Consider the following 12229-nt stretch of genomic DNA (forward strand, 5'->3'; position numbering starts at 1 on the left):
CGGACTATTGACTTTGGTAGATCTATATGTCATTTGATACAGAGTATACTGAATTTTATGCATATTGTGAAAAGGTGTTTGAACCACACAGCCAATGAGTATTGGACACGAAATCTAGGACTGTGTTTGTTTACAAATCAGTTTACGAGTGAGAATAGACCTGATTTACGAGGTTACTGTTTAACTCCAGTCTAAGCATTTTATGTTCAAAACGGACTGTTCTCTTTGGTAGATTTATATGCCATTTGATACAAAGCATATTCACTTGTAAGCACATTGTGAAAAGTTGTTCCAACCTGACAGTACGAGCATTGGAAACGAAATTGAAAACTGTGTTTGTTTAAACATCAATTAACGAGCGAGAAAAGACCGGATGTACGAGGTTTTTGTTAAACTGCAGCTTTAAGCATTTCATGATAAAGGTTAGAAGTTGAAGTTGAGAAGTCTTTTTTCAGTGTTGGACGTGCTTGCTAGCGTGCGTAAACGTCCTCATCCACCTATAGGAGATGAAGGGAGGTGGGGTATAAGTTTCATCAGCAATCAGTAGTTGATTTGGTTCTCTGCAATAAGGCAAGCGGTATTCTCATACCGGTTGGAGATGTTTCCAGGAGCACGAAGTTTGATGAGTTCGTACCTTTTTTAGAGGGGGATTAGCCATGTGTCACGGTAAGCAGATTCGCATGTTCATTTTAGGAATGGTTTTAAATTAACGTCCACACGCAAGTGGGAGATTAGCCATAGACGCATACAATTTTTCAACTTGTAACTGATGAAAGGAATCGTTACGTCACTCGTATGATACAGATATATGTTATCATTCACAATAAGCCTGTCAGTATGAATTGTGTTTTGAGTTTTAAACAAACGACAATGATGTTATTTTGTATTCTAGATACCCCTGACAAAGGGAATTGTTTCCCGAAATGCATTGGGTGTTTTTAATAAAGTCGTGGCATGTGGAATCTATCACGCCTCCTTCGTTTGAGTCCATGGATTGAGTATAATGAATTGAACGATTATCAAGAGTTAAGCAAAGGAGAAAAATATAGTCAAATTGTAAATGAAGAATTAAGAAGTGTTTGATTGATTGGATTCATTCCTCAAGTCGGCTGTGCAGCGTGTATTGGCACTAACAGATGTGTCAAAGTGTTTTGCTTCAGTGCTTTCTTCAATGCCATAACATCAGCCCTATGCCAAGGAGTATAAACCCAATTGTACACAAAATATCCTCTAGCATCAGGGGAAGACATATCCGAACTAGTTCCCGCTCCCTAGGAGGAACATACAGAGGTGCTGCCTCTCAAATCGGCTTAGCATGCACTAATTCAATCTTATCTGAATGAATGATAGACGACTGCTTTCCGCCTGCATTTGGATTCGATTGCTCCTCCTCCTCTTTCTTTTGGCGCGCTTTCTCTTTGAGTTCAAACATCGCGTCCCGTAGCGCAAACAGCCGTCGAACCGCATCGGGTACCTTAGAGGGAGAAAGGACACCGTTACGTAATGCTTTAGAATCTAATACTATATCATCAGGCTCAAAAACATCGGAATATTTCCGAAAAGCAGTAACCACTTCATCAGAAAAAGTTTCAGCAAAGTATAACTTTTCCCTATCCTGCCATCCTTCCAAAGACGACAATAATTCAGCGAGAGATAGTTTATCTTTAAGCGCACGAAAATAAACTTTCCGAAGCTCACTCATGCGATCAGTTGATAATATGGACCGCGTGTCTACCTTCTCCTTGAGCAATCCAGGATCCTTGACTCCCGGTGTGGACGGGCCAACATAAGGTGGCGGAGAACGATCTAATAGAGAAAAATCATCTTCAAGATTAGTAAGGACAGGATAAAGAGGCTGCCGAACAGCATATTGACCCGATATTTGCAACCTGTGCTCTTTCTCCCGTTTTTCCGCCAGTTCTTTTTCCTCACGCTGTTTCGCTTCCTGTGCTTTCACATGGTCCTTTTTCCGTTGTTCTGTCTCACTCAGCGCTTTTTCACGTTTCTCGCGCTCACGCACTTCTTTCACCCACAATCGTATACATTCAAACATGTCTTGTCTCGCACGCCGCTTACATATACACTGCTCCACATACTCAATCTTACGCATATCAAACGATCCATACAAAGGCCATCGCAACTCAGGATCCTTCTTGGTATATTTCCTCCACAATGTGCTGTACATTATAGGGGGAAGACCGTGCTTCACGGACATATCCCTATTAGGAGTCCCCTCTGGGGGGGCAGGTTCAGATTCCTCAAGACTTAACCGGTTTCCAAAACAGCAGCACCACTTACGGAGCGCGCTCAAAGCAGGCATGTTCAAGAATAGTGCAAAATATGCAATATTATCAAAAAGTGGCACTTAAACGTTGCGCCGTTCAAATTCAAACAACCCCGGAGAAATATCTCCACATTACCTGCCTATATGTGTTGCAACGCATATATTTTCACATTATTCATTTCAAAATATAACCGGTCATCACAAATCAAATCAAATAGCCACGACAAGCGTATCCTAAAACTGCCTTGCCAACCCAGGCTTGAAAAGCTCGCAGCAAGTACCGTACAACGGTTCCTACCAATCAAGAGCGTCCAGATTCCAACTGCCAAGTTCCAAATTCGCCCAAACGGCTATTGCACGGCAAAACCGACAGAAGGGGTCTCAGTCGAGGACCGGCGCCACCCAGATGGTCAGCTCGGAAGGGAAGGAAGAAAGCCTCGGGATGCCAGGACTAAAGACGCCGCTGGCAGTGATCACATCCCCGGCAAGGTTCCATGCCTTCGTCACGACCAATCCTTCGAGTATCCGAGTCGCCGATGAGCCCCACGTGACGGGCGCCAATTGATGAATACAGGCCCCAGCTAGGCCCGCAAGTACAAAGGGTTCGCCCTTCTGTGTACGAAATACTAGAAGGAAATTGGCACGGAAACTGCAAATACAAAGACAAAGTTTATTAACCTTCAAAGGTGGTCCTACAACCTACGCAACACTCTACAGTATTGCACAGAGTAGCACAAAGAACTTGTGCACATGGTCCCCTTTTATACACAATAGGGGGGGGCTCATAAGTAGGCGGATACAACATGAAGCAAGATTTTTGGTCATATATGGACATGTTCAGTGCATAATCAATACATGGGTGGAGTTAACGTTTCCTGAGACCCGCGAAAACACAATCGAGCAAAGCCTAATTAGTAACAGATGTGGTCAGTCGTGAACATGCACCAAACGTACAAAGGAGCTATTTATAGACTGTTGCTAGGCAGATCTCGGGAGTGACTAATGAAGAGGTAAGACTCTTCTCGTGCAGAGCACGTGGTTTCGTGGCCATACAAGATGGCGGACGGCTAAGCAAAATGGAGTCTGAACATTAGTCAATATAAAGCAGAAAACGTAATTCAGAGACGAAGAGCATGTGTCTTCAGTGAATGCTTAATCATATCGCTGTTTTATTTACAATAAGAGGACTGCATGCATAGAGGATAAGGGTTTGAAGCAGTCCATATACTAAGGCCTGGGTCACTGGATGAGTACTTGGGTACTGACTGAATGATTAGAGTACTGCAAGGAGAGTGCCTGGGTGAATTTATTAGGGTTTGGCGCTGTGAATGGATTAGTACATGATGCTGAATGGGTCACTAGAGGAGTGCAACGGCAGTGACAGGGTGTTTGCTGGAAGTGAACGAATACTGACTGGGGAATTGAAGGTGTGAAAGACAAGTGTGTAGGTGGTTAGAGGACTGCATGCACAGTGGATATGGGTTTGACGTAGTCCATGTGCTAAGACCTGGCTCAGTGCATGAATACTTAGGCAGTGACTGAATCCTTAGAGTACTGGAAAGAGAGTGTCTAGGTGAATTTATACGTGTTTGAGTTTTGGCACAGTCAATGGATTAGTACATGCTGTTGAATGGGTCTCTAGAGGACTCCAAAGGAAGTGACAGGATGTTTCCTGAAAGTGTATGGATACTGACTAGGGAATTGAAGGTGTAAAAGACAAGTGTATAGTATGTCAGAACACTTTTATTTGAAGCAATCTATTTGGCACTTAGAAACTGACTAAATAATCAGACTACTTCTAGGACAGTGCTTAGGTAAAACTTTTAAATTTTCAGTTCTGCCACAGTGAACAGAATAGTACATGGTACTGCACCTTAGTGTCAAACCCTGACTCATTTTATCAATGCATAAGCAAAGACTAGCTTCTAATGCTACTAAAACTTGACAACATGAGAGGTTTTAAATTAGTTATCTGTCAGCAAATACACGATGTTACCAAATGCTTCTCTCACAGTGGTTCTCAAATGCACACAAACTCACAGTGTAATTCTAGACAACAACCACTATACCTAGGAGTTTACCAAAAATCATTCACTACTGTGGAAGTGGTAAGCGAACTGCACACAATCTTCATATTTCAGGACTGCACTTTTGTGTCAATGCCTGACTCATATAATGAAAGCATAAGCCATAACTGTCTTCTAATGCTACTAAAACTTGACAACATGACAGGTTTTAAAACAGTTATCTGTCAGCAAATACACGATGTTACCAATTGCTTCTCTCACAATCCTTACCCAAATGCACACAGACTCACAGTGTGATTTCAGACAAGCAACACTATCCTAGGAGTTTACCAAAACTCATTCACTAGTCTGGAAGAGTTAATGGTACTACACACAATCTACGGGCCCGATTCACAGAACAAACTTAAGACTAAATCCTAAACTTACTACCATTTTGGTATTCACAGAATGCACCTACTACTACTGGTATTCACAGAGTGAACTTACTACTTTTGCTATTCACAAAATGAACTTAGGACTTTTGCTATTCACAGAATCCATTTACGACCACTAAACTTACCTCCGCACTCGGGCCGGAATTTCCGCCCCCGGAGTGGAATTTCCGGGCCCGGAGCGGAAAGTCCGCTCCGGAGGCGGAAATTCCGCTCTCGGGCCGGATATCCCGCTCTCGGGCCGGAATATCCGATTTGGGACCAGACTACATTAACTGTGGCCATTGATCATTTGAGCCAAGGGGAAACACCTGTTCAAGTCCCTACCATCCCCCACCATGCATCAGCTGACGCACTCCAGCCAATCCCAGCCAACAGCTCCAGTTAGCCATCATGTTGCTAGTGCCTACCATCCCCCACCATGATCCAGCTGAAGCCAATTAACACTGATTGACCAGCAGCAAAAAACATTTAAAAGCAGCACACAGTGAAGGAACAGGTTTGGCCACACAGAGTTTGTATTTGCAAGCAGAGACCGGCTAAGAAGAATGGACCTCCTGAAGAGAAAGAGGAACTACACAGCAGAGGAGACCACCATGCTTGTGGAGTTCATTGTCAGGCACCACAAACGCCTCTATGGACTCCCACCCTACTGCACCAGTGGGACACAGAAGGCAGCCCTGTGGCAGCAATTATCCACTGCTGTCACAGCATTGGGGGAGGAGAGGCGCACTGTCCAGGACCTAAAAAAAAAATGGCAGGATGAGCGGCTGAGGGTAAAGGAAAAATACTCCAGGATTGAATTACAACGGATCCTCCCAGCCGCATACTCTGGACCACGCATCCGCCTCACCCCACTGGAGGAGGATATCCTGACAACCATACACCCCCACTTGGTCCATGGGCTGCCTGTCAGTGACGTCCGCTACGTGGTACCAGGTAAGTGGGATGAAAAGATAAAGTGCATGAATAGAATGTCTGTGTTGCACTGTCAGTGTGAATAAGGAAGTAGTCCAAAGTGTATAAATTAATCCGTCAGTCAGAGACTCCTGTGTCACCCTCTGTATGTAGCACTACAAGTCCCACAATCCTTAGCGATGGAAATGACAAATCCCTCCCCCACTTCAGAAAACATGGCCACTGTCCAGTTGCAGTAATACACCAGCCCGCTAAGTAGCAATTGACAAATATCAGCAGAGATGCGCCAGTAACAATGCCACACGCAATCCAACTCTTGTGCAACCGCGGATGCGTCACATTTACAATGCGGTGCACTGTGGCGCTGGGATAGACAGATGGGTGTCGCAACTGATGGCATTAGGGGGATGCTCTGCTGGAGTAGTGTCGCAAGTGTGACGCAACTCCAACAATGTCCATGGACCGCCTACACCTAACGTTCAGGGCTACTCATTACATGTGCCTCAAGCTGGTTTAAGTTTGCATGGCACCACCCTATGAAAAGTGACTACGTGAAATGCCGTCGATTACAATGCATCACTTGTACGAGGCATAACCAAATAAACACACGCCCTGCCTACATCACAGCTGATGCATGTTTAATGTTGCGCAGGACCGCACACCGTGAGGCATCCCCATAGATGCATAACATTGTGAATAAGTCTAAATGTGTCACCTGTATTACCCCACCGCTGTGTCACAGAAGTGACGCAACTGCGGTGTAAATGTATTACAAGGGGCGTGGAAACATGCCACTAAATATCAAAGAAGTAAATCACCCCGTGCAAGCTTAAAGCACAAAGCAGAAGGTGAGAGAATCATCAGATCCAAAAGTCAGACACCTATTCTGTTGTACATTTCCCACCCTGCCACGCCATTACGACCCCAATGCACCACTGCTCCTACCTGCCCAGTCAGCGGCAGTACTGCATAACACTGTTAGCATGCAGAAGAAATGGGGAAATCACAGAAATGTTCCACAAGCACATATTCCAGATGTTTAGTTTTTTCTCTTCTCACCCATTGACACATTCAGCCAGAGCACAGACAACTGCCGCAGCAGAGGTCCCTGCATCGACTGGGAGGAATCGCCACCGTACTCCCTCACCGACTGGTAAGTCAAAGTGGCCAGGAGATGATCAAAATGCATACATTGTCAGGAGTGACCGAGGGACATATAGTGCCCACATATGAAAGTCAACCAGAGATGAACAAATAGCTGCATTACTATTGGAGTAGTCAATGGACATGCACCTTTAGCTAATTATAATTGTGAACAGCTGAAGACAATATATTACATGTCTTGGCTCATCAAACCTTCGTAATTGCGGAACATGACATGTTTTTCAGCAACAGCCCCAGACCTGGGAATCCAATCCTGTTATCGAGTGCCACAACTACTCAAAAGGGTGCCCCCACTATGTTGTAATGGTGTCTGTAGACGTAATCAATCAAAGTAATTGACTGAAATATGGCAATGATGAACAAGTGAGATCCCAGGGTCATTAGTATTGACAATGCATACACTGTCCAACTTTGAATGTTTCCAATATAGATCAAATTCCCAGTCCACACAGCTGGTCATGTACCACTTACATTGTCTGGCTTTTGTGTTGCCCATCAACAAAACACGATAGTGGACCTCACATCAGGATCCATAGACATGTCATTGTGATATTGGTTGCATCCAGGTAGTGGGCCCATTCGAAGTCATGTGGGAGCAATCATGAAATTACGTATAACACACTTCAGCGACGCTGGTGCCCACAACCGCTTGTGCTCATCCTTTGTGCCAGAAATCTAGTGCATCACATGTGGCTGCCGGAATGTAAAGTAGCAAAACACACTTATCATTGTAGGTACAACAAGGTCCTCCCAGAATCAAAGACACACACTGACTTCTGCTACAAGGTTGGCTGTGACATCTGTTCAGGGCCCACACACTGTTCCCGTGCTGGGCCAAGGGAGGGGAACCCAAGAATATATCAGGCTGACTGCTCATGAAATGTGCCTTTCACGTCCGCCGTATGTTGTATGTGTATTACAACACTGTTGTTCTGCATCACAATATGCTCACATATGGCATTTGAACCCATGCAAGATCAGACCCTGGTGGCTAATGAAAGGATGACACAAAATGTATGCCAAGTGAGTGCAGAATGGACATTCAATAGTACCATGAGTCATATGAAGTGACCAAAACACAACCAGCTTGCAATTCAATGATAGGAAACACCATGATGAAAATAGCATGGCTGAGGCCAACACTGATGCCAGTAGTGTACCTTTGAGATGAATGTAGGGGCTGCTAAGGTGAATCTTCATGCAGTTACACCTGCTAAATGACTAGGCAGAAGAGCAACACGCTAATCCAGTGCAGGCAGAAGGCATCAAAGCCTCTCAGCCTATCCGCAATGTGTGAGTATAAACCAAATGTTACATTCTGCTTGCCTCCTCTCCTACTGTATTCACATATATAGGTGAGTGTTTGACATATGAGGTTTGGATGTCTGCTGTACAAGACACCAATCGTCGTCAGCTAAGTAGTACCATGATCTGGGAAATAGAGTACGCAAAGAGAGGACACTCAAAGGATGGACATAAGACATCTGTGTTCTCTCATACAAATATGTGTGACTTCATGCGTGGGGAAGCACAAATGAGCAACATCATGTCCCTGACTATTGCAAATCTCACACATGAAACCCTTTCTGACTTGACAACAAACAACATGAGACTCTGGAAATATGTACGTCTGAATGGCAAAGGTGATAGCAGTGTAATGGGGAGGAATCCCGGTCATTTATCCCTTTCTATCAGTAATCTTCTCATACATGTGTGTCTGTTGATGTGTCATCTTATTGATGTCACTGCTGTGTGGAGGAAACGGCTGGCAACTGCTGCATGTGAGCAGGTGCCAAATGTAAAGTTCAGGAGCTAAACATGCTGCACATAGTTCTGGATTACCCACAAATGGTCATTGAGAATGACATGTTGGCTCAGAGCTACCATCTGTGGTTGCAAAATATAGACCTGTATGTCTTATCACAGCTGCTGACCGGATTACACCACAGCAGCGTGCACCATCCCGGGGACTGAATGACATCCTGGCTGCAGCAGTTCAACCCTCGCGCACCCGTCCTTCAGGTAATTCTAGCATGAGGTGTCTGTTGATGTGTCATCTTATTGATGTCACTGCTGTGTGGAGGAAACGGCTGGCAACTGCTGCATGTGAGCAGGTGCCCAAATGTAAAGTTCAGGAGCTAAACATGCTGCACATAGTTCTGGATTACCCACAAATGGTCATTGAGAATGACATGTTGGCTCAGACCTACCATCTGTGGTTGCAAAATATAGACCTGTATGTCTTATCACAGCTGCTGACCGGATGACACCACAGCAGCGTGCACCATCCCGGGGACTGAATGACATCCTGGCTGCAGCAGTTCAACCCTCGCGCACCCGTCCTTCAGGTAATTCTAGCATGAGGTGTCTGTTGATGTGTCATCTTATTTATGTCACTGCTGTGTGGAGGAAACGGCTGGCAACTGCTGCATGTGAGCAGGTGCCCAAATGTAAAGTTCAGGAGCTAAACATGCTGCACATAGTTCTGGATTACCCATAAATGGTCATTGAGAATGACATGTTGGCTCAGAGCTACCATCTGTGGTTGCAAAATATAGACCTGTATGTCTTATCACAGCCGCTGACCGGATGACACCACAGCAGCGTGCACCATCCCGGGGACTGAATGACAGCCTGGCTGCAGCGTTGAAACCATCGCGCACCTGTCCTTCAGGTAATTCTGGCATGAGGTGTGTCACTGGCTTCGACTCCAAAGCCATGACAGAGATCCTGATTCCCCTCTGCATGTAATCAGCAGTTGTTGTGTACAAAGTGAAATACAAATCAGCAGGGGCGGCTGGTGACTTTTGAAAGTGGTGAGGCGTAAACTTTCTGTTGGAGTGCACCGTGGCGAGCGAGCGGAGTGAGCGAGCATGAACATCTTAAGGGGGGAACATTTTGAAAAATGGTGCATTTTCAAGCAAATTTGAGAAGCAAGAAGGCTAATAAAGCAATTGTGAAAGTGCAGTTATTACATTAATAAAGGGATGTCATATAACAACATGTAGATAGAAATGTTTCTGAAGCTAGGTCCTGCCAGTGCCATGCACCTCTGAGCAATATACACGCTGTGTGCCAGCTGGGCTTAGCGTCAGAAACATTTCTATCATTATGTTTTTGAAGCTAGGCCCAGTGCTGGCACTCAGTGTGTATGCTTCTCAGAGGTGAATCACGTGTGGCAGGGCCTGTAGCTTCAGAGTATAAATGACTTGGATGCATCGCATATGACAGAAATGCACAATACTTTCCTAGAAAGCGCTGTAAATGACTTGGATACAAACGTTATGACAGGGGTGCAGAAACAAATAGTTTTCACGTAGGTCCAGGCACAGCCAGCGAGGACGAGGGCCTATGGAGGGATGGGACGAGCCGCCTGGTTGATTCCCTTCTCTAATGTGCAGCTCACAGATTTTGAAAAATCTTGGAATCGAGTACTAATTAGCATATTTGAAGGAATCCCAGGCAGAGATGTCACCAGATGTTTGTAGTAAAGTGATGAAAAAGACCAAAATATTTCAAGAATGGATAACAATGAATTAGTACCAAAAGCCTCACCAAAATAAAGATTTGGCCTCCTTGAACACCTGAATGAACAACAAGTGCAATGGCCCAGGTTAAATATTGCAAATATTTCACGCCTTGTAAGTGAGCAGAGCTCTATGTTCAGAGGGGCCCCACCCTTCAGCTGAAGAGAATCCCCATGTTGTGGGCGGGCTTCCTGAAACCATAGCTGGCAAGTTTCCCAGGTCCATGCACGCTGTGATGCTCCAGTCCAGATTTTTTTCTTTTAAATTCTGGGACTTGTAGCCCTATTTTATAATGGACTAAACAAGACTACAAGTCCCAGAATTCAATGAAAAAACCTAGAATGGAGCAGCTCATCACGCATGGACCAGGGAACCATGTCAGCTATTGTGTTATATTGTATTGCAATTGCATTTACATAGTGCTAACTCCCCCTGACAAGGCGTCAAAGCGCTTTTTCGGCGAGTCGCACACTTTATGTAACTTCTTTGGCAATCAAGAGCTGCTCTGGACTAGGAAGGCCTCTGAGTAGAACCACAGGACGTGAGGATGGGTGTTTGAGAGTGGTCCCATTAAGGTGAATAATGAATAATTAACACTTTTTTCATTGGGTGATATACTTTTGAAAATAAAGTTATCCCATTTTGTTTGCCAGGTTGGTGAATAGACCTAAAAAGAGGACGACCCATGCCAAATCATGCGTGGGAGTTGTCAGGTGCTCTTGTGGATGTCAGATGCATAGTAAATTCCCACGTAGAGATTCAGCCTGGTCTGAGTGGGAGCTCAAAGAGACCTCAAAACGTGTGACTGTCACGTCTAAGGAGTTAGACTTTAGGTATCTGTAATTACCGAGATCAGAAATAAGACAATAGCAATGACCTTAGAAACACAACTTATCACATCTTTTACAAGCAATCCCCTACTCTTCACACATTTGGATTCCCCATTCTCTCGATTTTAAGACGTAGAGATAGATAACTTCCGAGTACATTTTTCCCCCTTTTTTTGTCCCTCTTAAGGATTAACTCTGAACGATGAACGCGGCGCGGCAGCAGTCTAGTGTAGGTGCTCAGATGTGGGAGGAATTGCAAATGCATTTTCACCGCTCTGTCAGTAGCCGCGGCAGACTACGAGCTGTATCTAGTTTCATAAACATTATAACTTCACCGTTGAAACCTCTGCGCACAAATGTCTTCCACATGGTCTAATCAAATAAAAAGCTTACAAGCCAGTTGTCACTTCATATGGGGCAGCTGGTATCTGAATGTTGTGGGTGACTGGGGGGGAGGTAAACATGGCGGCCGGTGAGTAGGGGTCGCGGGAGAGCGCCATAATCATTAAAAAACAAAAGCAGGTCGCGCGTGGTGGGGGGCCGAGGGAGAAGAGAAGAGAATAAGAAGAAAATTAAAACAAAAACTTACCTGACCCGACCGCCTCTGCTCCTGGTCCGCGTTGGCGCCTCTGCCGCCTTCAAACAGGAACACCGTCGTCAGCACACTGGAGTGCAACCCCTCAGCCAATCCTGGCGCTGCTGCAGCGCCAGGATTGGCTGACGGCACAGCCTACTCCTCGCCCGCCGCCTGCCCATTAGGAGACCGAGGGGCTCCTAATGGGCATGCGCAAGGCAGCAAAAACACAAGTACGCATGACTGGGTACGGAGTAAAAATTAAGCTCCATGCCCACTCATGCGCACTTGTGCTGCCTTTCCCAAAGGCGTCTGACAATGCATGTCAGTCAACATGACGCCGGACAGCCCACGGTCCGACGTCATGCTGACTGACATTCACGACAGAGGAAGGAGCTGCGGGAGCTGCGGGCGCGGGGGGGGGCGGGGGGGCTACGCCCCCACGCCCCAATGGATGCACCGCGCCTGCAAATC

Source organism: Triturus cristatus, chromosome 2_1 (genome assembly GCF_964204655.1).
Source record: "Triturus cristatus chromosome 2_1, aTriCri1.1, whole genome shotgun sequence".
NCBI classification, from domain to species: domain Eukaryota; kingdom Metazoa; phylum Chordata; class Amphibia; order Caudata; family Salamandridae; genus Triturus; species Triturus cristatus.